The sequence below is a fragment of the Leucoraja erinacea genome, chromosome 5, assembly GCF_028641065.1.
Source record: "Leucoraja erinacea ecotype New England chromosome 5, Leri_hhj_1, whole genome shotgun sequence".
NCBI classification, from domain to species: Eukaryota; Metazoa; Chordata; class Chondrichthyes; order Rajiformes; family Rajidae; genus Leucoraja; species Leucoraja erinaceus.
Window position 1 is genome coordinate 60,599,405 of NC_073381.1, and position 27,713 is coordinate 60,627,117.

Genomic DNA, 27,713 nt, shown 5'->3' on the forward strand with positions numbered 1-27,713 from the left:
TTCTTCGTGCCATCATTATTCTAATAACATCCACTTGAATTGCAAACACCAAATTCTTCCAAAAAACGCGGCGTTGGATTATGTTCACACACCCGCTAGTATTTCAGTCATAAACGTTGGTTCTTTCACACGTGTGCATGTGAAATTATTTCATGGAGACTAGTTACAGTGCGATATCCGATTGTGACTGCCTTATCGGTTGCTTTCCATGGTTGTTGTTCTATCGACAGGCACACGTTCACCTTTTCTGGTTAAATTAAATACATTGGCAATAGATCTAGCATTATATTAGTCAAGAACTAGATTAGCATCTGGAGACTTCAAGGTGGTGGGTGGGGGGGGGGGGGGGGGGGGGGATTACATTTAAATATTTGGGTTAATTAACTGCTAGAGGAAGCCATGGAAGCGGATAAAACTAGGACCTTTAAAATAAATATGACCAGCAAGGGAGAGGAAGAGTTTCCAGGGCTGTGAGCCAAACACAGCCAAAAGGACTAGCGCAGATTGCAAATTTGGTCGGCATGGGTAAGGTGGACTGAAGTGCTCTATAACTATTACCTTTACGATCCTCCCAGTTATGTCACGCATAGCGTTTCCACGTGCAAGTTTACTTTCTTCCACGGCAGTCCCCCGAGGTTGTGGAGGAGTCTGATTTTACACAGTCGCGTGGATTCTGGAAACATCAAGCAACAATACAAGAAACACTCAGCAGATCAGACGGCTTGAGATAAGCCGTGTTATGGTTTCAGGACAGAACGCCTTCATCAGAATCGGCAAAGAGAAAATCCACGAGTTATTGTTGAAGTTTCTGTCACAACGGGGGACGGAGATGCTAGGTGAGACCGAGACAGTTGGAGAGTTGGTGCATTGCTTTTACCTGGGCATTTAGGCTGGGTTTCTGTAATCTCCCGGCATTGGTCTCAGGGTTCTCAGTTTAGTTTTGTATGTTGTTACGTGTACCGAGGTACAGTGAAAACCTTTTGTTGCATGCTAACCAGTCAGCGGAAAAACTATACATGACTCGAGCTGTCTCCTCCCTTCCCCCAGCCCTCGGGCTCCTCCTCCTCCCTTTTTGCTTTCTTCTCCCCGCCACCCCCTATCAGTCTGAAGAAGTGTTTCGGCCCGAAATGTTACCTATCTCCTTCGCTCCATAGATGCTGCTGCACCCGCTGAGTTTCTCCAGCATTTTTGTGTATCCCCAGTTTTGATGATATCTCTCCAGTGCTCCTGGCCGTTTTTTTTGTGTCTCAGATGTAGGAATCACCGATAGACCATGTGAAGGGTTTGAGGTCATGGTTTTCAAATATTCTTTTCACCAGAAGTCCTAAGGCAATGTTGATGTCATTCAGAGATGGACCCAGAGATATATGTTTAATTCTGGGAAAAGATTGGTGGAGGATCTTTGTTTAGCAAATGTTCATTGAAAGGCCTATTTTCTCGTCTGCTTCAATGAATCAGTTGATCAAGACTTGTGGCTTGGTCTCTGAATGTGTACAGATGCATCGTTGTCTATATGTTGCAGCTCAGTGGTAGAAGTTGGAATTACCTAATATCTGATGTGGATGTGACATAAAATTGACATGGTTTCTCATTTGCCCTGTAAATTAGCCTAATTCCAGAGGGATGTTCGTTGTACATGAAGTGCAGCAGAGTGGCAACAAAAAAAGACTGAGAAAAGTAATGGGGCTGTGATAGACCTTCTTTGCTCTGATCTGTTCTGACATTTGGATGTAGTGGGCCTGTTGATTAAGATCACAACTAACATATCACAATATAGCAGACAGACATTTCAGTGGACAGCCACATTTGAGGAAGATGTTCTATCTGTCCTCTCAGTTAATGGAGCCAAAAGCTTTGGTGAAGTAATAAAAATGTCTATGTATAGTCTATGTATACTGCCTTTGGCATTTCTGGGAGTTAATGCACAATGGAGATCATATCCACTATGTCGCTAGAGGATAGAATCAACAGTGTGTTGGGGATAAGCTCTTCAGTCACTGAGAGATGGTCATCGAGGAGGACATCAGATATGACTTTCCTTGTGGCAGACAGCAGGGAGATATTCTTGTTGTTATTACAGATGAATTTGAGTAATTTCGTGAATATGGGCACAATTATGGTGCATCTGGGGTCCTCTATCATGTCCTCCTCTTCGCAGGTCGGATATGAAAGGACTGAAGTTCCCCTTTGTTCAGATTTCCAACTTTAGCAGGGATATCATCTGCGTGCAAGGCCTTGTTGTTTTACCACTGATATATCATCCTTTTGTATCTTCCCATCAGCCAGGAGTGAGACTAGAGTGGATTATTTGCTGTAGGGGAGAGTGCAGGGCAGTAATGTCAAGGATGGAATCATGATTGAGCAATTTTGAGTTGAAGACAATGGACGATTAATAGTTCCAGATCTTTAATAAGAACATTCTGGGTTTACTCAGCAGATTAGGGAACGTCTATGGAGAGAGTAGCAGAATTGCCTCTTGATCAGAATCTTATTCAACCAGTCAGCATGAGTTGTGATGAAATGGCATTCAGCTGAAACTCTGTTTTTTTTCTTTCTCTCTCCTGATGCTACCTGAGCTAATGAGCACATCCAGCACTTTCTGTCTTAATTTCAGATTTCCAGAATTTGCAGCTTTTATTTTTCACTCACAGTTTTTTGTAGCCTCAGGTCAGCAGCTGAATGCAAATTTAATTTACAGTTACAAAAACACCTTTGGGCTCTCTGCTGTATTTAACATTAAAAATAATAAAGTGTCATTAAAAACACATTGAGATCCACCTGGAATTTTTTTCGAAACTTTTCTTGGCACAGATTTCACCAGCAGCCTGGTTCAAATGCAAATTTGGTAGCCTTACATGTTATATTGCACACCTTGCATTAATCTGTACAGGTTCAATGATAAATATATGCGAAAAATCTAAATGTGTATGAATGATCATCAAAAATGCCCTTGTCACTTGGAGTCCCTCATTGGTTTATGTAACAACATTGAGCTGATATTCTTGCTGCCCGACACTAAGTTCCTCTTGCATCCTAAGGTGTTAAGGCTTATGATCAACTAAGTAATCTGATTTCTTAATCAGTACTGTCTCATTTCCAAACTCCATTCTTTTCTGGTTCTTGAACATGTAATTGTTTCAGAAATCAATGTTTCTTTCATATGGAGCTACAAGAAACCATCTTTTATGTAGTTCCATATTTGAACACTTCCAATATCACAGAAATATTTTCCACATGTCAGGACCTTGCTTATCAGCCGTAACTTCACTGGTTGCATATTTACCTGGCTGTTAGATGTTGCTTTTGTATCTGCTTCCTCCACCTTCCCTGGCATTATAATCCATGCACCCAACATACTCTGTGTAAAAAAACACAAACCCTACAATCCCCTATAAATATTCTCCCTACTAACTTAACACTGTTAAGACACCGTCTAGTATTTGACGGTTCTGTCATGGGATAGACTCAGAATATTTACCCCATCAATGCCTCTCATAATTTCATCAACTTCTATCAGGTTGCACTTCAGCTTCTGATGTTCTAAGATAAAAACATAATCCACGTTTGTCCAACCTCTCCTGATAACTAATACATTCCAATCCAGGCAACATCTTGAACCTTTTCTGCACCTTCTCCAAAGCGTCCACTTCCTTCTTATAATGCAGCAAGCAACCAGAATTGCGTGCATGGCTCTAAACATGGTTGAATCAAGGTTTAATACTGCTATACTCCCAATATTTCTGATCAGTGCCCTGACCAATAAAGACATGAATGCCATTCACCTTCTTTACCACCCTGTCCACATGTGTTGCCACTTTCAGGGAGCTATGGACTGGCATCCTAACATCCTTCTGTACACCAATACTGCTGAGACTCCTGCCATTCATTGAATCATTTTCTCTTGCACTTGAACTCCAAAATGCATAATTGCACACTTGTCTGGAGCAAATTCCATATGCCATTTCTATGCCCCAAATTTTCATTTGATCTCACCCTACTGTGTCCTTTCAGAGCTGTGTGTCGAACACACAGTGTTGGAGTAAAGCTGTGATCAGGTACCATCTCTGGGGGAAAAAGATAGGCGGTGTTTTGGGTTGGGACCCTTCTATGAGAACAGTCTTAACGATCCATAACTGCCAATTATCATGTTATCTGCAAATTTACGCATGCGAATACGTACATTGTTTGGTAAATCTGGAGTTATGGGGATCAGCAGGAAAGTGGTGTAAAGCCATTATCACTGGAATAACGATGTTCTGAAATGGTGGAGAGGACGAGGGGCCAAGGGGATACTCCATCTCCTATCATGTTCATGTGTTGTTATGAAACTCTTAACAAATAACGTAAGATGGCAGAATGCCGAGAAAGGCAAAATAATGACAGTTTAAGTACACACTAACACATGCAAATTACTGGATATTGAGATTTAGATGAATAACACCTGTCACACATACAGCATGCATGACATTAAAAATACGGACAAGGTGTAAAGACCATACACGCATCTCTGTATACTTTCAATAAAACAGATTCGCTGGGAAAAATGCCAATATACGCTTTAACTATTTTAGTGAGAGATGCAGGATAAAGGAAGCTAGCCTTCAACCTCCCCTTCCTCCTCTCCCTCTCCCTCTCCCTCTCCCTCTCTCTCTCTCCCTCTCCCTCTCCCTCTCTCCCTCCCTCTCCCTCCCCCTCCCTCCCTCTCCCTCCCCCCCCCTCCCCCCCCCCCCCCCCCCCTCCCCCCCCCTCCCCCCCCCCCCCCCTCCCCTCCCTCTCCCTCTCCCTCTCCCCCTCTTTCTCCCCTCTCTCTCCCTCTCCCTCTCCCTCCCCCCCCTCCCCCTCTCCCTCTCCCTCTCCCTCTCCCTCCCTCCCCCTCCCCCTCTCTCCCTCTCCCTCTCCCTCTCTCTCTCCCTCTCCCTCCCTCTCTAAATAGTAGATTTACATGTGCGATTGCTCTATTGTGACATTTGACACCAGTCCATGGCATCGCCAGCCCTCTCTCCAAAATATTCCCACACCCTTGAATGGTTGACAATGCTTTCATTTATTGGGAGCGACACACAATGTGTTCATTTCCAAAGTTAACAAGGGTCCTGTGGAAGTTTATGCCACAAGAAACTGCAGATATAAGAAAATGTGTTTGCTGGAATCTTGAGCAAAGCACAAAGCACTGGAGGAACTCTTCGTGTTGCCAACAACTGTGGAAAGAGCAAGTAGGGACCCTTCTTTCACGATTGAAGAAGGGTCCCGACCCAAAACATCGTCTGTCCATTCGCCCCGCAGTTGCTGTCTGACCCGTTCTTTAGCTCTTTATTCATTGCTCCTGTGTAACTTGTCTCTTCGGTTGATTGAACAGAGGCACATTATATGATGACCAGAAAGCAGCACTAGTCCATCGTCCCAGCCAAAAGTATGGTTTGTTCAAGTTGCTACACATGTCACCCATCCAGGAGCTCAGACTCTCTGGGTCACCAGGCGGCCATGTAGATTTCTGTAGAATTAAGGAACTGCAGATGCTGGCTTAAAATGTTGGAGGACAGGCAGCATCTTTGGAGAACATGGAAAGGCGACTTTTCGGCTTGGGACACTTCTTCAGACTGATTGTGGAGGCGAAAGAAAGCCAGAAGAGAGGATGGGCAGGACAAAGCTTGACAGGTGGTTACGGGTGATGGGGATTGATAGGTAAGACAAAGCCCAGAGATGAAAAGACAGAAGCTGTGAGACAAAAGGATCGAAGAGTTGCCATTTGTGAGGCCAGAGGAAGGGAAGCTGGAATGGACAAAGAGGTGTGCGTCCAGGTAGGGTGCAGGGGTATGTGTGTGTGTGTGTGTGTGTGTGTGTGGGGGGGGGGGGGGGGGGATTGGGGGAGAAGGGGGCGGAGGGGGGGAGAGGGGGTTGTAGTTGCTATCGTTTGAATGCATCCAGTGAATCTGTCCCCACTGCCTTCTGAGGCAGAGATTCCACAAATTCACAACTCTGGGTGAAAAAGTTTTCCCTCATCAGTTCTAAATGGCCTACCCTTATTCGTAAACTGAGGCTCCTGGTTCTGGAATCTCCCAACATTATGAACATGTTTCCTGCATCTAACGTGTCCAAATCCTTAATAATTTTATATGTTTCTATAAAATACCCTCTCATTCTTCTGAGTTCCAGTGAATACAAGCTCAGCCATTCCATTCTTTCGTCACATGACAGTCACATAACCTTGTAAACCTACGCTGCACTCCCTCAATAGCAAGAATATTCTTCCTCAAATTAGGAGACCAAAACTGAACACAATACTCCAGATGTGGTCTCACCAGGGCCCTGTACAACTGCAGAAGGACCTCTTTGCTCCTATGCTGAACTCTTCTCATTATGAAGGCCAGCGTGCCATTAGCTTTCTTCACTGCCTGCTGTACCTGCATGCTTACGTCCAGTGATTGATGTACAAGGGCATCCAGGTCTCGTTGTACTTCCCCTTTTCCTAACCTGACACCATTCAGATAATAATCTGCCTTCCAGTTCTTGCCACCAAAGTGGATAACCTCACATTTATCCACATTATACTGCATCTGCCATGCATCTGCCCACTCACCCAAGCTGTCTAAGTCACCCTGTATCCTCATAGCATCCTCTTCACAGTTCACACTGCCGCCCAGCTTTGTGTCATCTGCAAATTTGCTAATGTTACTCTTAATTCCTTCATCTAAATCATTGATATATATTGTAACTAGCTGCAGTCTCAGTACCGAGCCTTGCTGTACCCCACGAGTCACTGCCTGCCATTATGAAAGGGACCCGTTAATCCCTACTCTTTGTTTCCTGTCTACCAACCATTTTCTATCCATGTCAATACCCTACCCCCAATACCATGTGCTCTAATTTTGCCCACTAATCTCCTGTGTGAGACCTTATCCAAGGCTTTCTGAAAGTCCATGAAAATCCTTTGTTCCCTAGTACATCTGCAAGACTATTTGTGCCTTCCTTAGTGAAGACAGAACCAAAGTACCTGTTCAACTCGTCTGCCAGTTCCCCATAATAAATTCACCTGTTTCTGTTTTCAAGGGACCCACATTTGTCTTAGCTAATGTTTTCCTCTTCATATAACTAAGTAAGCTTTTACTGTCCTCCTTTATATTCTTGGCAAGCTCACCTTCATAATTCATCTTTTGTCCCCGTATTGCCTTCTGTTGTTCTTTAAACGTACCCAATCCTCTGGCTTCCTGCTCATCTTTGCTCTGTTATATGTCTTCTCTTTTATTTTTATACTGTCCTCGGCTTCTCTTGTCAGCCACGGTCGCCTCTTACTCCGTTAGAATCTTTCTAAGAAGGAGATGAATACAATCTAAAGTTTTCTATTAGTCTTTCAGATTGTGACTAGTGCTTTGTCCACTCAGAGAAAGCTCTGTGTGATTAATGTACATGTGTGGGGTCTGGTCACCCAGTGAAAAGGCTCTAATGTTAAGAAAGTGAATGGTACTGACCAGTCTCTCATTAAAGGTAAAGACACGTATCTACCTAACGCCTTTGATGTCCCTTCCGGTACGTCTCAGGAAATTCATAAAGCAAGCATCATTGACTGATGTATCAGGGTCACCAAAAGATTTTGAACATTTCAAAATCCAGTGGCAACAAAAAAAATATTGCGACACTTGAGGAAACACCACGTGTCAATACGTCATCATGCCACATCACCGGCACATCACCTCCGCATCACGCCACATGAAGGCTGAGGAGGTCATCAATGGATATTTTTAAGGTGGAGATAGATAGATTCTTGATTAGTACGTGTGTCAGGGGTGACGGAGAGAATGCAGGAGAATGGGGTTGGCAGGGAAAGATAGGTCAGCTATGATTGAATGGCGGAGTAGACTTGATGCGCTGAATGGCCTAATTCTGTTCCTATAATGTATGAACGTATGAATTATGCAATACAACTTTCCCGATTTGATGCACATCAGTTCTATTCCAACACAGGTGACTGTTATACTGCTGCATTCAGAAATCTTGGCTGAGACGCCAGTGCAGTGATGACGGAAAGACAAAATTGTTATCTTGTTCCGATAGAATGTCTCTGATAAAGGTCGATTAGTTCAAAGGTCTTCCCTTCAACTATCTGCTTTTTCTAATCTATTTTGAAGACCAGTTTACGCGTTACTTGCAAGTTGGGGGTGTTCCTATTGTCTAAAGTTCTTATATTAGTGGTCACAGTCATAAGATAATACGACATAGGAGCATAATTGGGTTATTTGGCCATCAAGCCTACTCTATCATTCTCATGGCTGATCTATTTTTCCCTCTCACCCACATTCTCCTGTCTTCTCCCCTATTGGAATTTAAGTTGTTTTAATATAGGCATCATCAGCAGTGCATTATGTAGATTATAGGCACTGTAGCCATTGAATGGTGGTGGTGGATGGAAATATAATGTTTTTAATGATGGTGCCACTCAAGTGGGTTATTTTACCCGAGATGGTGTCATCAGGAAATGGAGAGCAATCCATTTCGGTCCCGACTTGTGTCTTGCAGACAGTGGAAATGGTTTATGGTGTCAGAGGATGAGCAATTCCTGAAAAGACACTCAGCCTCTTGACAGCTGTAGTAGCCATTGTGTTAATGGCTAGATGTCAAAAAGTCAAAAGTCAAAGTATCCTTTATTGTCATTTCGGTCTGAATGAAATTTCATTGCCTTGCAGTCATACATATAATAAAATAACAAAACACACAATGAACACAAATTTAACATCCACCAAATGGTTATATGGTTATATGATCTAAATAACTAATGCCCCTGTCCCACTTAGGCGATTTGTTAGGGGACTACAGGTGACTAGGCTGTTGCCGGGGTGTCGCCTGTATGGTCGTGAGTAGTCTCCTCAGTTGCCCAAAGAATCGTAGCGTTTTTCTGGTCGCTGCTGGATTTTGTAATGTTTAAAACTTTTCGGCGACAGTCGGCGACAGTTGGCTTGACGCCAATGAGCGTAGCTTGACCTCTCCTGACGTATGTGCTGTCATAGGTTGTCGCCAGGATGACGTAGGTTGTCGCCGGTGCTGTCGCCAGTGCTGACTTCGGTGAATTCCATTGGCGATTACCTACGTCAAACTACGTAAATCGGTGACAGGCACCGGCGACTGAATTGTCTTACCTCGTTGTAACTTGTTGCGGGTGGACGTCGGTTGTCATAGGTTGTCATATGTAGGTGTGGTCGAAGGTGGACGTCCCAATGGGTTGCCGGTTGTCGGCAGCTGGAAGTCGACTAGGTGGTAGGTTGTTCTAGACATTGTTGTAGACATTGTTGTAGAGGGGTCCAGTTGCCAATTTTTCGGTGACCTGCTACGACTATGACAGTCGCCGGCAGTCACCCAAAAAATTGCCTATTTGGGACAGGCCCATTAGTCTTGAATAAAATCTTTGTTAAGTTGCACCATGGTTTGCTTTTATTTTTCTGTGTGGTTCTGTTAACAAAAATGAGGAGGAACATGCAGATCCTCTGGACAAGAAAAGCCTGGCAGGTTTAATGGTATCCCATATATATTAACCCTGCAGAGCTGCGCATAAACCAGTTGTTTGAATATTCCGGTGTGGCAAATTTGACAGATTACTTTGCAATTAAAACAAGTCATAGCAATCCGTATTGCATGGATGTACAACTGTATATGCCATATTTCAGAAAACCAAAGACTGTTGTGGTATTTTCCCACCATTTTGATATAAATCTATGCAGATAGTTGGTAATTAGGACTGGTTTCAAATTCTCATTGAGAATACGAAGAGTCCAGGCATCCTGTATCTTCACTATTTTGTTGTATTGCTCCAAATTATAATCTGCATTCTTGAAGATTTAGAGTGCTGTCTTCCAATTTATCTGCAGATTGATGAAGGTGGCTAACAGTAATCTCTGTAGTGATGGTCAGCTAAATATTTAAGAAACATTTAGACAGGTACATGGATAGTTCAGGTTTAGAGGGATATGGGTCAAATGCAGACAGGTGGGACTAGTGTAGATGGGACATGTTGGTTTCCGCACTGTATGACTCTAAATATTTAAGGATTGTCCATGGAATATCTACAATTGTTTTAACGAATATGCTAGGAATTTTGGAATCAGAGGTATCCCCCCCAAAACAATGCTTAAAAACTATAGCAAGTAAAAATCAGCTTCCTTACATCATGAGAGACGTACCAATCTGAAGAAATAGACATTTCTCTGAATATAGTTAAACGAGGACAAAGTAATTATTGAAGGACATCTTCAATGTTTCCATTTTTCTTGTCTGAATTATACGTTCATCATTTCTATGCTGTTTGGTGGTGAAGAATAAATCTTATGAACTATCACCAATTCCATGTAAACTGCACAAAAGCTCCAAATATTAATCCTGGATCAATGTACACCAACCTTCTGGAAAGTAAAGACATTTAATCAGATTGCTATGGTTGAAAATAATCGAAAGTGTGGGCTGAATCCAGCATTATTGTCAACACTCCTTTATTCTGCAGACCTTGTAGGTCTATTATTTCCCTCTTCTGTAAAGAAGGTTCTCTGCATTCTTTGTCCTGACAGCTTTGTGTCAGTAATTGACCAGAGACATTCTTGGCCTCAGCTTACTTTTTATAGGTAATTTACCTCGGCCTTGCTAGGGCATACTAAATTGCAACACTAGGAAGATGAAAGATGGCAAGACAAAGCAATGATGGTAGCTTGGTCAAGGATTCAGAACAGGAGTGATCCACTAAAAAATACAAGAATATATTTTCCGTTTTCCGTTTGTAAAAAGGACATTTCCAACATTTCTGCAGGAATGGTTTGGGAAAAATGTTAAAGGTTTATAGAAACGTCGCAACATGATAGATAGTAAAGATTTTCTCTCAAACACTATAGGCAATAAGAGAAAAAGAATAGCTTTATCCTGTAATCAATAAAGTCCTCACATCCATTTTACAGGGGTAGTCTCTGGGTTTTGGGATCTTAGCCACGGTTGTTTGGTAGCCTTTCCTGTCAGTTGTGAATAAAGGGAGACAAATGCAAATACAATTAAACAAGTGATGAAAGGCATTGGAGGGAACACCCACCTTGAAAAATGTCATCTCTTTTGAGGACAAAGATACATATTTCATGGGGGACCTTTGATGCTCTCTGCGTAAGGTGACAAGGTTGGTGACATTTGCCTGTGTCCGGTGGTGTTCTGCATGGATCAGTGCTAGGGCCTCTGTTGTTAAGTATACAGATACATGATTTGTACAAAAATGTAGGTGAGCTGACCAGGACGTTTGCAGATGGCACAAAAAATGGCAGTTGTGAATAGATGGAGAAAGGTTGTTAGTGTTTACAATAGCATGTAAATCAGTTGGAAGGCAGAGAAATGGCAGATGGAGTTTAATCCTGACAAGTGAGAGGTGTCGCACTTTGGGAAGTAAATTGTATGAGGGAAGTTTACAGTAAATGGCAGGAAGTTTAAGAACAATGATGTATAGAGATAACTTTTGCTGCAAGTTTATAGCTCCCTGAAAGAGGTATCACAAGTAGATAGGTTAGTAATGAAACCATACAGCATACTTACCTTCATTGGTTGGGGCATTGAGTATAAAGGTTGTGTCAACTGAATTGAAATGCAGGAAGAATATGGAGACTTTGAAGAGGGAGAAGAAAAGGTTCATTGGATTGTTACCTGGATTACCGAGTATCTGCCACAAAGAGAGGTTGGAAAACCTTGAATTGTTTTTATCAGGAAGGGTTATCTGATGGAAGTATATAAAATTATGGGCTGCATAGATACGGTAGATAGTCACAGTCTTTTCCCCAGGGCAGAAGTATCAATAGTAGTGGACATAGGTGAAAAAAAGTGATGGGGGGGGGGGGCCTTAAATGAGATTTGTGGGACAAGTTTTCTTTTTTGCAAAAGTAGTGGATCCCTGAGAGATGCTGCCAGGGAACTAATGGTGGAAGCAGATACAATAACAATATTCCAGTGGATTTAGACTGGCATGTGAACAGACAGGAAATTGAAGGATATAGACCATATGTGGGCAGTTCCTTTGCCATCTTAAAAGATACAGGTTGTCATCATATAGCCATATCTAGGCATGGACTATGGTGTACCTTGAGGGGAATGGTTCAATGGTTCAATGATACCCAAATAAGGCAGCTATATTAAATCACTATAGGCACTATAGGAAGACAATACAATCACTATAGGCAATTGTTTTTTCTCTTATTGCCTATATTCTCACAGTACAGGTGGTAAACTCCTCACCTGCTTCTGCCCCTGAGAAGATGTGTTTGGGGCAACATTTGGATCAGACTCCCTTTATACTTGAAATAAGTGTGAAGTAACCCAATATATTCATCTAATGGGATGAAGAGTTCTGATAGAGTGGATACAAGGGGAATGATTTGGCTTGTATGAAGAACCGTAACCAGTGATCACAAATGTATAATCATCAGATTCAGATTCAGATTCAGATTCAATTTTAATCAGCAAGCAATCCAGTGAGGAATTCAGAAGAAACATTTTTACTCAAATGGTGGTGAGAATATGCAACTCATAATCAAAGCATATGGTTGAAGCCAGAACATTGATATACTTAAGGGAAACTGGGCAAGCTTGTGAGACAATAGCGACAATCTTAATAGATTAAATTGATTATCAAATGGGCTTTAGCATAGCTTTAATGGGCTGAATGGCCTTTTTCTGTTCCATATGTTCCATTTGATTAGTACTGCTGTCAGAGGTTATGGGGAGAAGGCAAGAGAATGGATTAGGAGGGAGAGATAGACCAGCCATGATTGAATGGTGGAGTAGACTTGATGGGCCAAATGGCCTAATTCTACTCCTATCACTTATGATCTTATGATCTTATGTACCAATGTGGTCTTGGCGTTAATGTGAATATCATGATTACTGAGCATCTTCCTGTAGAGGTGAAGTAGAGAAGGATCAACTGGAAGCTAATAATCCTATTGCTCACACAAGATGACAGGACAAGAGCCAAGATGGCGAAATGACTATACTAGACCAGTACCTCTGGGGCAGTACCTCTGGGGCAAAACATGCAATATATTTTGGTTAACCAGCTGCTCAAGCATAACCCCGACAGGGCCAAATTGCAAACACTTAAATGTGCTCATACTGTCCAGGAATACATATTTACCGAAGGACAAGAAGGAGAAATATAAAGCCTAAATAAAAAAATTAATTTAATGCAAGGTCAATTCCTTGCTAATGGCAGAGACGAGCCATCCTGTTCTAGTTGAATGTTAAAATGCAGAGAAGCAGGAGATTGCAGATGCTAGCATCTGGAGCAACAACAAATTTGCTAGAGTAGTTTCACAGGTTGAGCTGCATCTGTGAAGGCAAAGGAATTGTTAATGTTTTAGGTTGGAACAATGCATCAAGACAGAACATTAAAACATTGCTTAGAAACCAAGAACTGCAGATGCTGGTCTGTACCACAGGTAGAGATACAACTTAGCGGGTCAAGCAGCATCACTGGAGAAAAAGGATGGGTGACATTTCGGATTGGGACCTTTCTTTACACTGAAAGTAGGGGGTGCGGGTGGGGTGGTGGTGAAGAGCTGGAGGAGAGAAAAGATAAGGACCAATCAGGGCTGGCTCCAAATGACCTCAGGCCTGAAGTCATTTGAGGTCAGCTCAGATCTTTTCTCACCGCCAGCTCTTCACCTGCACCCTCTACTCTCAGTCTGAAGAAGGGTCCCAACCAATAAGTCACCCATCCCTTTCCTCCAGAGAAGCTGCCTGACCTGCTGAGTCATGCCAGCGCTTTATCTCTATCTATGGTCAGAGTTTGAATTAAATATTGGTTCGACCATTGGATTCTCCATCTTCTCCACTGGTTTTCCCATAGTTCGCTGACAAAAAGGTAACATTAGTCTCTATCAGCACAGAAGCAATAGAGAACTGTTATAGCAAAATTCCATCGTAAAGCCAAGCTACTTGGTTCTGAAGTATTAGAACGAGATGTCTGGAGGTTGTTGACCTAAGGGGTAAAGCAGAGAACAAATTCATATTATAGAACACTGATTCCTCTTAAGGCTTTTACTTCATGTCCAGTTGGCTCATTAGATGGAACTGTGCCCGGCCCTTTCCATTGAGGTTAAAAAAACAACAGGGAATCCAAATGAATCTATTTTAATTGGTTGAGCAGTTTGTAATCCCAGTGCTATTTCTGATTTACTGCCTGGATTGGAGTAATGTTTAAATGGTTGTGTAGCAATCGTTAACAACTTTGTTTACATGCATTGGATTATTAGGATTACAAAGCAAAATGATACTTTTCAAAGTGTGAGTAAGGATAGGAAGACATAATATGTGTCACCCGTCTACAATTTGCTTTATATGTAAACAGAAAACATGGAAGACATGAAGCAACGTTTTAGGCACAGATCAAATAAAGCCCATTATCCCATTCTATAATGACTTATGTAGCAACGGTGACCACAATTTCATTCATTCGTTAAACTTAACCGTATCATTATTTTTAATGGTGATATTTTGTCACTGATTATTCTTTGATAAAAGTCACTTTCCTGTAACATAAATACACAGCTAATTTTGTTGTGCCATTAAACATTTGTCACATAAATGATGAATAAAAGACGGACATATATATGACCATCTTTCTGAACCTCCCAAAACATACAAACTAAATTCTTTAACCTGCACTTTGGTGATGGTAGTATCATTGACCTAGAATTTACTGAAAATATTTCTCCTCCTCTTTGATAAAGTGCCAAGGGATATTTTAAGTTCAACTTATCTCAGGGAGCTCAAGTTAAATATCTTGTCTGCAAAACTGCACATTGACAATGGAATCTTTCTTCAGTACTGCCCTTTTACTCAGTAATGTCCAGAGTGGGGGTTGACTCTTAAACCATCTGACCTAAAGATGAGAATGCCATTAACAAACCATGTCTGGCATGCAGCCATTGGTCTAATCTCACTGGACTGCTCTCTCTCATGCATCTTACTTTTGCTTTCCATCCACTATTCTCACTATATGCTCCACAGAGCATGTCTTGTCACATGTGACAATAATGTATTCATTCGCCTTCCTACTCAGGGCAAGAGCAAACCAATAAAAATCCACCTGCTCAGCCGAATGGGTATAATGAGTGGGCATTGATGAAATCGTGGAAGATCATTTGTTTAGGGCATAGTCTCTGAAGAATTCCTAGATGGATCTCCTGTGGCTGAAATGATTGACTTCCAACAAATGCAGCAACATTTTTTATGCAAAAACTTGATACCAATTGACCAGTTTTACCAGGGATCCTTGATGCCTAATTTAAATGAATTGGCAGGTTTTCATTTCTTCTTCTGTTACTGCTTGCCAGCTGACAAAATGAAGATGTGATAATTATTAGAAATAAAGAACTGTAGATGCTAGTTAACACACAAAAGGCACAAAGTAACTCAACAGATGATGCAGCATCTCTGGGGAAGATAGACCCGTAACGTTACCTATCCATGTTCTCCAGAGGTGCTGCCCAACGTGCTGAGTTACTCCAGCACCTTGTGTCTTTGTATGAAAATTAGGGCTGTTTATAATATTTAACAGGATCTCTGACCTGTTAAAGAAATGGTGCACTTTTAATGCAGGTAAAAAATGAATGTGGCTGTCAAAAAAGAAACAGTCAATGCATCCAAGAGTGCCTTGAAGACTTTAGTGGAAGGGTTTGACAGGAGGAGGGATATTTTCTTAACACCCAATGTGGAAACTCTAAGACCAATGTCCCAGCATGAGTGGTGTCAGATGTTTTGCAACAGCAACGTGGTTGTAGCGTGTAACAATGCTCAAGGACTTGACAGTCCTGCTCGTGTAGCCTACAAATTGATAGCTCTCATTAGTCATTATTCTGCCTTGAGCTAACTGGTGTTCCAGCACTCCACACTTTATTTTTCACAATTGCCAGAGCACACTCCACCTTCTCCTCCTGTAACTGCAACATTTAGCATCTGCTACTTCCCACTCTTCCACCATCTCTTGCATCATGAATGAATACATTATTGTCACATGTGACAAGTCACAGTGTAATTCTTTGCTTGCATCGTCAAGGTATGCAAAAGTCGGCACATAAGGCGCTGACAAAGGTACAAAGTATACACAGTATCCGCGCCAGGTCCCAACAACAATGACCTGTTATGCACATACAAACATTCTGAAGAAGGGTCTCGACACAAAACATCACCCATTCCTTATCTCCAGAGATGCTGCCTGTCCTGCTGAGTTACTCCAGCATTTTGTGTCTACAAAACAAAAAACACAGGGTCACTATTTATGCAAACCCCTTTTTCTTGCAGGGCAAGCTTGCATGAAATCAGATGGTGTAGAGTGATAAGGAAGGAGGTCTAAAAAGCCTACACATTCTGTTTCAATTACAAGCAGTGTGACAGAAATTGTGGCAGATGTATCAGGAGTTTCCATTTTATTATTTCCATTGAAGTCGATTAATAATGAAGAACAAATCACAATCTTTCACTTCTGTGAAATCTGAGCTATGATTCTCACTCAGCTGATAAATAAGTGCATCAGAATAGGTATGATATTGAAGAACATCTTTATCTCATTCTCACCTTACGAAAAACGTATCTCCTCTCACAGGATTGATGTATTTATGCTTCAAACAGCCGTGTTTCTGCTTTTGGTTGCAGAAGTGGGAGAAAATGAAGAGGGTATCATGTTAGGAGAAGAATGACAATATGCTGTAGTGAAAACTGCAGATGCTGGTTTAAATCGAAGATAGACACAAAATGCTGGAGTAACTCAGCGGGACAGACAGCATCTCTGAAGAGAAGGAATGGGTGACATTTCAGATCGAGACCCTTCTTAAGACAATATGCTTGTGGAAACCAGCTCCAAGATTGTATTCCCCTACAATTTAGAGGTGGATACAGAGGTGAGACTGATCCATACTTGGTCATGGAGTCATAGTCATACAACGTGGAAACAGGCCCTTCAGCCCAACTTGCCCACGCCAATCAACATGCCCCAACCACACGAGTCCCACCTGCCTGCTTTTCATCCATAACCCTCTAAACCTACCCTATCCATGTACCTGAGAAAATGTTGTCTGTCTAAAATACATTGAGCCAACAGTTACATGCAGGAACAAAAACATGTTGGCTGAGGCCACAGATTATGGGAGGGTGATCTCGCATCTGATCATTCCTAAGTCTTCATCCATCCAACGTGGACGGATGAAGACTTAGAGACTTGACACAAATGAGAAGAGAAACAGCAAAACATGAGCATATTTGAAATTTGCCAGTGAGCTGGTTCATGATCAGAGATCATGCAAAGTTCCTTCCCAAACAGAGGAACTGCATTACAATGGAGCAATGGGTTTCTACATTCACCCAAAACTAGTGGACTTGAATCAGTCAGAAATGTACCTGAGCCACCCTAGCATTCTGAAGCAACCATTTTGAACTTAGCTTCATGGGCCAAATATATATTTTGCCTGTATGCACCATGTTCTGCTGACAAGATGAAGTACTGTAGAAGCAGGCACTGCAGAAATGAATTTCACATAAGTGCATCAGTTTCTCAAACGTTAGAAGCATATTTTAAATGGCAAAGGTTTTGAAAATCACCAAGGACATTTAATGCATGCCTCATCCCTCTACAGTTTACTTTTGGTGCATGCAAAGCCAAATAGAAAGAATATTGAGCAGCCACTATACTATTAGATTGCTAACACAATGCATTCCAGTTTTGAGCATATTAGCTAGTGGCAGAACACCTTTGATTTATTTTTCACAGTGATCAACTCTGCACACTCCTGGCCAGTGAGGTTATATAGGAATTTTCTTCATATTGCCCTTTACAATGCTCTACTCTTCAGTTTTTTGAGTCAGTTTTTCTACATCTATTTCTCAGTATTGTTAGAGTGAACTGAAGTTTGTGCTGGAAAAATCATTGTGTGATTACTAATCACTATTCATTGATATTCATGTACAATCATTAATCAACAATTAATGCGGGCAATGAATTCTCAACATGTCACATTTGTGTCATCCATGCCTAGATAATTTGAACTTTCCTGTGACCATTTATGTCTATTTGGATCATTGATCTGTCTTTCTGCTTTTTGTTGTCTTATCCGATTTTTTCCCTTGTTATATCATTTTAGAGCTCTTTAGCCTGACATCAAGCCTCCTTTCAATTTTTCTGTTTTCAAAGTACTCTAACTTCTCAAGTTGCCATTTGCATCTTTCAACTCTCCCAAACGTTCCCACAAATTTGCTGGCTTCCCAGAAGTGACTCATCCTCAGACATGTTTGCATTCCCTGAAGAGCTGAATAAGTTGATGATCCCTGCTTCCTTCCAAGCACAGTCTCAACTAAAATAATTTGAGGAAGGACATTCTTGCTATTGAGGGAGTGCAGCGTAGATTTACAAGGTTAATTCCCGGCTTGGCGGGACAGTCATATGCTGAGAGAATGGAGCGGCTGGGCTTGTATACCCTGGAATTTAGGATGAGAGGGAATCTTATTGAAACATATAAGATTATAAAGGGTTTGGACACGCTGGAGGCAGGAAACATGTTCCCGATGTTGAGGGAGTCCAGAACCAGGGGCCACAGTTTAAGTTTAAGGGGTAAGCCATTTAGAACAGAGATGAGGAAATACTTTTTCACACAGTGAGTTGTGGGTCTGTGGAATTCTGTGCCTCGGAGGGCAGTGGAGGATGGTTCTCTGGATACTTTCAAGAGAGAGCTAGATAAGGCTCTTAAAGATAGCGGTGTCAGGGGATATGGGGTAAAGGCAGGAACGGGGTACTGATTGGAGATGATCAGCCATGATCACATTGAATGGTGATGCTGGCTCGAAGGGCCGAATAACCTACTCCTGCACCTATTGTCGATTGTCTATAACTGCACTGTGCTGTTTCACCAACCTTCCCATACGGTCAAAGATCTAACTGATAATTCCTTTCATTTGCCTTCTGGTGTTTAACTATGTTGACAGCATTACATAAAGGCAATTTGTTACTGTTGCTCCATGTCAGGGCAGGACACTGCAAAGTTGTCATCGTTATGCCTGTTTATAGTCTGAAAGATGGCTGAATTTCCCCTTTAGGATGCCACAAGTAGAGCAATTTCCTCTTTGTGTTGTCAGTGACCAGATAGCAGGCAGTTGTAGCTAAGATGCTGCAGCAGCCTTTCATTGACAAAGGTTCCCATGACCTTTGCCATGGTTTGGATCAGTTGTTGTTGGCCATTTGAATTTGATCCCTTCTTGTGGATAAGCAGTGTTTTCTGTTTTTCACTTAGCTGGGATAATACCAAAGTACAATTCAAACAGGTGAGACAGGAAAGTAGTTTTATCCTCAACAGGGTGGGGGATTGAAGATCCAAACACCTTGGCCACCAGACCAAACCTATTTTAGGATTAAAGGTATGAAGGAGATGCTTAAATGTAACGATTTAGTTCATTCCATTCCCCCACATGAATGAAACATTTGGTCCCTGATCTTATTTATAGTGCAACTTTAGACACAAACATTTTGAAAAAGCTCTGCTTTAATCACGAGTCGGAAGCGGAAATGTTAAAGTAGGTGCAGGAACAGAGGGACCTGGGGATAGGTGTGCATAAGCCTTTGAAGCTGGCAGGACAACAAGATATGAAAGTATGTAGGATTGTAAGCTTTCTAAACCGAGGCAGCACAAAAGCAAGGTTATAGTAAGCCTTTATTTTAAAATTGGCCCACCTAGACACATCACTGTGTCCATTTCTGATCTTCACACCTCAAAGGATGTCAAGGCCCCAGAAAAAGTGTTGATGTGCTTTATCAGAATAATATCAGGGATCTAGAACTTTGCATAAAGGGAAACTGAAAACAATGGTGGAGAAAGTTTGAATAATTACCATCGAAAGGATATTGGATAGATAAAAAAAGGCAGGTAATGTATTTAGTGATTTGCTCTTTCAAAGAGATATGAGAGACAAAATAGCCTCTGTGATTTTTTCGTTGTAAGAAACATCTACATGTATCTGAACAGTAAGGTTAATAATATTGCAATAAAGATCAGAATAAATACATATTGAAACAACTTGCAATGCCTTTGGCATTCACACAATTTGGAATTGTGTAGATGTGAGAAGATGTGGTTCATTTTGAGTTTGAGTTAGGTTTGCATTTAAATCTTGTTTTCAAAGTGAGCTGATATTTTTTTTCTGTCAATTTTATTTTATTTTCAACATAGCATTCATTTTATCCACTCACTGCTGGTTTCAATCTTTTTCAAAGTTGGAAAAAGATGCCAGAATTAAACACAGAGGCTCAATAATCTGCCACAATTGTACTGAACTGTACTGAAGCTTTCATGAAGTATAGAAGAAAAGTTAGTAACTGCTTGAACCTGGATTAACCAGGTTATTACGTAAGATCACAACTTGATCGTAATCCATTGTGGAAGTGGGGACAAAGATTGGAAGATGGAATTTAAATTGGATACAGTTACAAGATTTTAGACTTAGACAGATGCATGTTTAGGAAAGGTTTAGAGGGATACAGGGCAAATGGAGGCAAATGGGACTAGCTCAGGTAGACAACTTGGTTGCCATGGATGAATAGAGCCTATTTCCATGCAGTACAACTGTTTGACTTATAGAACCTCCAATAATTGGGCAGAAATATTGCACAGAGGAATTATGGTGGCAGAGTTGCACAGCTGGTAGTGCTGCTGCCTCATAGCACCAGAGACCCAGGTTCAATCCTGACCTTGGGAACTGTCTGTCTGCCAAAGATAAGGAATTATAGTTAATTAGATTACATTGGTTCTTGATTAAATTCCAATCATAAATATTTGACTTCTAATTACAGATAAAAAAATACGATCTAAAGGGTATCCCACAACACAGTCAATGAAGTAATTTAGCATTTAGACACGGTTAGAATAGTGGGAAATTTCAAAACCAACTTAGACATAGTACGATCCCCCAGAATACTTGTGAGAATGATCAGTTATTCAATTTTGATTTTGGGGACATAAAACATGTTCAAGACCAAAAAGCACTCCAAAAAACCTTTGAAGAATTTAATTAGCATTAAACTCTGGCAAATCCAGAAATCACTTTAAAGAAAAGGATTAAGGAAAATATGCATTAATATAGTATTTTTGACCGAAATTTCAGGAAGCTTCAGAGCATTTTACAGTTGGTTCTTTCAGATTCAGATTCAATTTTAATTGTCATTGTCAGTGTACAGTACAGAGACAACAAAATGCATTCAGGAACTATTCATTACTGTAATTATGGAAAATATCAGGTAGACCAAATGGAGGATGTCATTTATGCAAAGCATATGTCAGAGTAGTTTAGTTCTTGTTTAATTTAGAGATACAGTGTGGAGTCATTGAGTCCATGCAGACCATTAATCATCCATACACTTTATCACTCATACACATTAGGGGCGATTTACAGAACCAATTTACCTACAAACCTGCATGTCTTTGGAATGTGTGTACGTTTGTGTGTCGGGGGGGAATGGAGCACTCGGAGAAAACCCATGCAGTCACAGGGAAAATGTACATGTACAGCACACGTAGTCAGGATCAAACCCAGGTCTCTGGTGCGGTGAGGCAGCAGCTCCAGTGCTTCACTACCGTGCAGCCCACAAGTTCCGTTTAATTCAAAGCGGAAGCTCAGGAGATAAAATCTCATGACAGATACTTGTTAATATTTTTTTCTTCTGATCAAGCTTGGCTTTATAGGTTCCTGGAGTGAGACTGCTGCATCAGAGAAAGATATGTTACTGTGCCAAGGCTGACACTTATCAAAATCCAATCAAGCTGCTGCTTATCTGGTTAGAAATGCAAGATTGTTTTCTGTGAAAGATTAGAAAGGGAAAAAAGTTTAACGCAGCTGATGTTGGGTTGAGTATTATCATTGTGCAAAGAAATGACTGCAGCAACTGAATAAAACCCGTGGAAGTGCCTGAGCAAAGCTTAGAACAGAGCAGGTCTGTTCAGGCTTGTGGGAGTCACCTGTCTTCCTGTACTGATTGCAGCAGATGAAGAAATTATCACAGGATACAATTTCTGAACAGCACCAAGGGTATGGTATGTGGAAGTGTCTGTATTTAGTTTGGGATTGCTTTGCTTTAAATCTAACAATGATGAAAAAGAAAAGCAGCATTATTGGGAATCATTTTATCTATTATAAAATCTATTCCTGATTCATTGCTTTTTAAACTGCTATTTCATGTCAACCGTGAAAGTCTTTTAAAGAGGCAAACACATCTGTGGAACATGAAACTATTCATATTTGCTTCCTCTTTTGTTATCTATTAAAGTTAATTTGTGAAAATATCAGCTTTTATATTGATTATAATAATACATTCAACATTCTTTAAAAAAAATAATCTGATTGGGGTGACATGTAAGAGTCAAATTTTTACACCACATGTAAATCAGGGGTGTATTTTATTTGATTCAGTAATTCATCACATTTTGTTTTCCTGACAAAGGGACAAATAGGCTTTGAGGCAGTGGTGGAGTGATGCCGTTGAACTGCTGCAATAAATCTGATGAATGCACTCAGTCAAATGCGTGGGTTTTCTCCGAGATCTTCGGTTTCCTCCAACACTCCAAAGATTTACAGGTATGTAGATAAATTGGCTTGGTATAAGTGTAAACTGTCCCTAGTGTGTGTAGGGTAGTGTTAATGTGTGGGGGTCGCTTGTCGGTGCAGACCCGGTGGTCTGAAGGGCCTGTTTCCACGCTGTATCTCTAAAACTAAAAAACTAAAATATTTTACACAGAGTGAATCTGTGGAATTCTCTGCCACAGAAGGTAGTTGAGGCCAGTTCATTGGCTATATTTAAGAGGGAGTTAGATGTGGCCCTTGTGGCTAAAGGGATTAGGGGGTATGGAGAGAAGGCAGGGATGTGATACTGAGTTGGATGATCAGCCATGATCATATCGAATGGCGGTGCAGGCTCGAAGGGCTGAATGGCCTACTCCTGCACCTATTTTCTATGTTTCTATGTTTCTAAATGCTGTTTTGATGACAGGAGTGATTCCTTTTACCTTGCCTTTGGAGTTCAGCTCTCCTTTCTGTTTAGATCAAGGCTGAAGTAAGGATTGGAGCTGAGGGCTCCTAGCAGAACTGTGACAGGTGAAGATTTGGTGAAGATAGGTCCGAGGGCATCAATATAGCCCCATTAGAGTTTTCACAAATAAATGGGCAATGCATCCACCATACATACTCTGCTCATCATTAACTAATTTTGAAGAGGAGGAGGACTTAACCAATCTCACTGTCCTGAAATAAACACTGCATCCACTTTTCATTTTTACTTCGCATCAGGTAAATGTGCAGTCACCAATAAAGTATCAATAGTTACCGCTGATGCTTCATCAGAAAAGTGTTAGATCATTTGCAAGAGTTCGGTGTTTAGCATCAGTAGGCATTACAATATCAAAAACAATTTCCAATTATACAAAGTTTTCAATATAGCACTCCATTTCACAGGGTCGTTACTAATCAACAACAAAAGATATCATTGTATTGTATTGTATTGTATTGTATTTTAATGAGCACACAGCCAGGCTGGTGGAATTTGGGTTGTCAGCAGCGATACAATAATAAAGAACACACAACCACAATAAAAAATGTAACACAAACATTCACCACTGCATTCATCACTGTGGTGGAAGGCACAAATATTTGGCCAGTCCTCCTCCATTTCCCCCCCGTGGACAGGACCAGAGTCCAGAGTCAGTCCAGGATCGGCTCTTCCTCACCGGAGACCGCGGCTTTAAGTTGTTGTAGGCCGCAGGCCGGCTGTCGAGATTTAAAGTCCCCGCCGCAGCCAGAAGCACCGTACACTGCAGGGCCGGCGGTCGAAGCTCTCCTCCAGAGGTGTTGGTAAGTCCATGCCGGCCCCGTGGTAGAAGTTGGCCGCGGGCCGGCAGTGATGGCTTCTTCTTCCCCCGGGTCCCCCACGAGGGATCCCGGGCTGTAGACGCCGCACCAGCTGGAGCTCTGCAGACCGCAACTTCAGGCTGCGACTTCAGGCTGCTGGCTGCCCCGGGCCAACGGCACTCCCTTCCAGCGAGCCCCAGCGAGGGCTCACCCGCTCCACGCCGAGTCCACGCTGCGCCCGCCGCTGAAGCCCCAGGCACGTCTCCGGGAAAGGCCGCGCCGGGCACTCCCCTCCAGCGAGCCCCAGCGAGGGGCTCACCCGCTCCACCCCGATAGTCCACGCTGCGCCTGCCGCTGAAGCCCAGAGTGGAGGCACGTCTCCGATATAACGGGGGAGAAGTTCCCGCGCCGATCCTTGATGTTAGGCCACGATGCACCTTCTCTCAATATGTGCGACCTGGAAAAAGTATCTCACATTGCCTCTCCATTTTATGGAGGAGGCGACCGAAACGCCACCCAAAACGGCTCCAAGCAACTGGTGTCCCAAAGGACTGACCAGGACTGCCTTCTCTCTCCCCCCTCACTCACCCTCTCCGTAAACACTGGCCCAAAACGCACCGAGAAACATCAAACATCTTACATGCTTGACAGACACCCACCGCCAGTAAATGAAGATACCCCCAAGACATAAAGAGACACACTGACATTAAAAATTTGTATGTAAAAAAACTCTTGAAAAACTGACACGGTGACCGCTGCTGACAGGGCTGCCCTTCGTTGTAAAAAATAATGGGTATATTGGAACAGATAACCAAAGATTTAGCCAAACTCCTGAAAGTGTAAAAAGAAGAAGAGGGAATGCAATATGAAGGTTTTGGGAGGTATATATTTGAATAGTAATTAACTTTTCCTTCTTTTCTTATTTTCTGCCATTTCTGCAACTGAGCTGCATGACTTCAATGGCAATGAATTGTTAGCAGTGCATCTTATTGCACTTAGTAAAGATACATGGAATGATATGGATACCAATTGGAATAGCTGAGAAGGGAGCGATGAGAATCTAAATGGTAATCTGAATGTTATTTCTGTTTGTGTGCCAGAAATGAAAATGGAAATGGAAACATTGAGGCCACTGCGTACTGCCCAAAGGATGATCTTGTTTACACTGGCTGGCTGAGACTCATCTGGTGCTAATAAACGAGGATGCCTTTGGTAATATTAGACAAACGATACATTCCCAGATCACACTCATTCCACAGCAAGTCACATTAAATTCTTACACAATGTATAAAGAGGAGATGATGGACTAGAATGGGTTTATTTGATGAGAGGTGTTACTAATAGGACTGAATCCATGTTTTGGAACTCCTGGCACTCAGTGGGAAATCTGAGTGTTGAGTCAGATGTTATATCTGTTAATTTACATTGACTGAAAATAATATACTAAGGAAACTCAATGTTCCTTCCAATACAGTCTGTGGCACGAGGTCAGCTCTGTTCTAAATTGGCTGCTGTAAGAAATCTGGTGACATGCAATATCATCCCATCGGAACTGGCCGATTCTGGAAAATTACATTTACGTTTTATCAGAACAGTAGATGTCCATACTATCAGAGCAGTTGTCTGATACCTGCATGCTTGATGGAGCTAGATGATCAGATATCTTGTGTAATTAGGGGATTACCCAAATGCTGTTATGACCACCACCTCTATTCCTCTTCCTGAGCAATGGGATGGTTAGGGTGCAGATCCAGTTTGTTAAAAACGTACTCCTTTTGCTTAAAAGCATCAATTAATTTTTCTTGCCTCAATGTAGTCCACTAAAAATCTCCTGGAGACCAGCACACCGTGCTAAATGAACAGGCAGGGTAGCTGCAATTTCCAGGCAGATGGTGCAGTATAAATTGACATCTTGGTCAACATAGACAATGTGGGCCAAATGTTTAATGTTCTGTGTTCTTCACAATGAGCTTCCAAAACTGTGTTTAGTTACCTGCGTGAAGCAGGAATTCCCAGTTAGAGGTGATCTCAGCCCACAGCATTGCAGCAGCTTTCCCCCTGACCACCTTAGGAATTGATCAAAGTTTTCTTCCCCGGGTAAACTAAAACACAGCAGAATTGGCTGGAATTTAGTAAAAATAGATCTCTGGTGTTTTGTCCAAAAGTAAAAAACGGCAGATGCTGGAAATCTGATATAAAGAAAACACAGGAAACTCTGGAAGAAGCCAGCAGGTAAAACAACAATTCGAGAGGATGAAACAGAGTTAATAATTCAGGTCAATAACAAGAGTCCCATCCCAAAATGTCATCTAGCCTTTTTCTGCAGAGATGCTGCCTGACCCGCTGAGTTACTCCAGCACCTTGTCTTTGACATGACACATTTACTCTTTTTCTATCTCCACAATGCTCTGACCTGCCAAGTGTGTCTGGCACTTTTATGAATTTCAGTGGTGACTTGTATCAGGCTCCTGCGGGGAATTGTAATGGGAATGCATTGCGAGGTGGGATGCTTGAGGAACACTGGAGCATCCAGATTAAGGCACGAAGCTGGTAAACACGGATAACATGAATTGTAGCACATACAAGCTATATTCTTTGAATGTTTAATGGTTATTAAAGAAGTAACACAGCAAGGTAAATTGCAGTTGTACATATTTCAGCCATTCCAGAAATCTTGGGGCAAGCTTGCAGACAGCTGGCAGGCATGAACTTTTGACTGGTGCACAAATATCAGCTAAGTGGGAGGCACATCCTCCTTGTTAGTTTAATGTGACAGTGGTGTGGTTTCTCCAACTGCGTAGAGGTAGGTTTGGATGGAGGGAGGGTTAAAACAAGATAGGAACATTGCCCTGCCACAGAACCAGGAAATTCCTCCATCTCAAATGTGCTTTGGCCAGCTGCCCAATCCCTTGAAGAACATTTCAGTGTCACCATATCCTATTTCGGGCAAGAACTTTTGATCCCTAGTAAAGCCATCAGCAGAGATATATATATATCTATATAACTAAAAGTCTGTTCTTGTCCAGTTTTGGCCATCTGAGCTGCGATTTCCGAGAGAATGCCGCCACCTACGGCCGTCATTCTTGGCCACCTCACTCAGAGCCCCCCTCCGCCGCATGTGTGCCGAGGATTTTTCCCGTCGATTAAAAATGACAAGAGATATTAATGTTTTTACAAAATTCCCCATTCTCTCTGCTGCCCCCGCTGGCGGCAGGGGGAGGGACTATAAAACCAGGAAGTGGTGTGCCACACTGTCTCTTCAAGATGGAGGAAGGCAGAGGGTCACGTTTCTCTGAGCTGTGAATAACACTGAACACATGTCTACTCAAATGTAAGTGCCCTTAGTGGTTCTAAAATGCTTGCAGAATGTGTCTATTGGTTCTAAAGCTTGCAAAAAAGTGTCTCTATTGGTTCTAAAGCTTGCAAAAAATGTCTATTGGTTCTAAAGCTTGCAAAAAATGTCTAATGGTTCTAAAGCTTGCAAAAAAATGTCTATTGGTTCTAAAGCTTGCAAAAAAGTGTCTCTATTGCTTCTAAAGCTTGCAAAAAAAATGTCTCTCGGTTCTAAAGCTTGCAAAAAAAGTCTATTGGTTCTAAATTGGTTCTAAAATGGTTCATACTAGCGCTCCAGAAAGCATTACTTACTGCAAATGGGGGCATGGGTGCATTGGCTTGAAGTTGAAAGGCACTACTTACTGCAAATTGTGGTTTGAAGTTGAAAGGCACTACTTACTGCAAATGGTGGCTTGGGTACTTTGGCTTGAAGTTAAAAGGCACTACTGTAAATGCACTTCCTGTTTGCACTGTATATTGATTTTAGATAAAACGCTACCACT

General features: G+C 41.8%; 1 long non-coding RNA gene across 6 annotated transcripts in view; it reads left to right on the forward strand.

Moving 5' to 3' along the window:
* The first annotated feature begins 533 nt into the window (after window positions 1–533).
* Window positions 534–27,713, forward strand: part of LOC129697321 (uncharacterized) — an 80,640-nt gene continuing 53,460 nt past the window's right edge. For 5 of the 6 annotated variants that reach the window (XR_008723497.1, XR_008723501.1, XR_008723500.1 and 2 more), the window contains exons 1-3: window positions 534–836; window positions 22,478–22,611; window positions 24,978–25,089. This is a non-coding gene — a long non-coding RNA (uncharacterized LOC129697321). Of the gene's footprint in view, window positions 837–22,477; window positions 22,612–24,977; window positions 27,365–27,713 lie in introns of those variants that run through there. The other variant, XR_008723496.1, reaches the window with a different exon arrangement.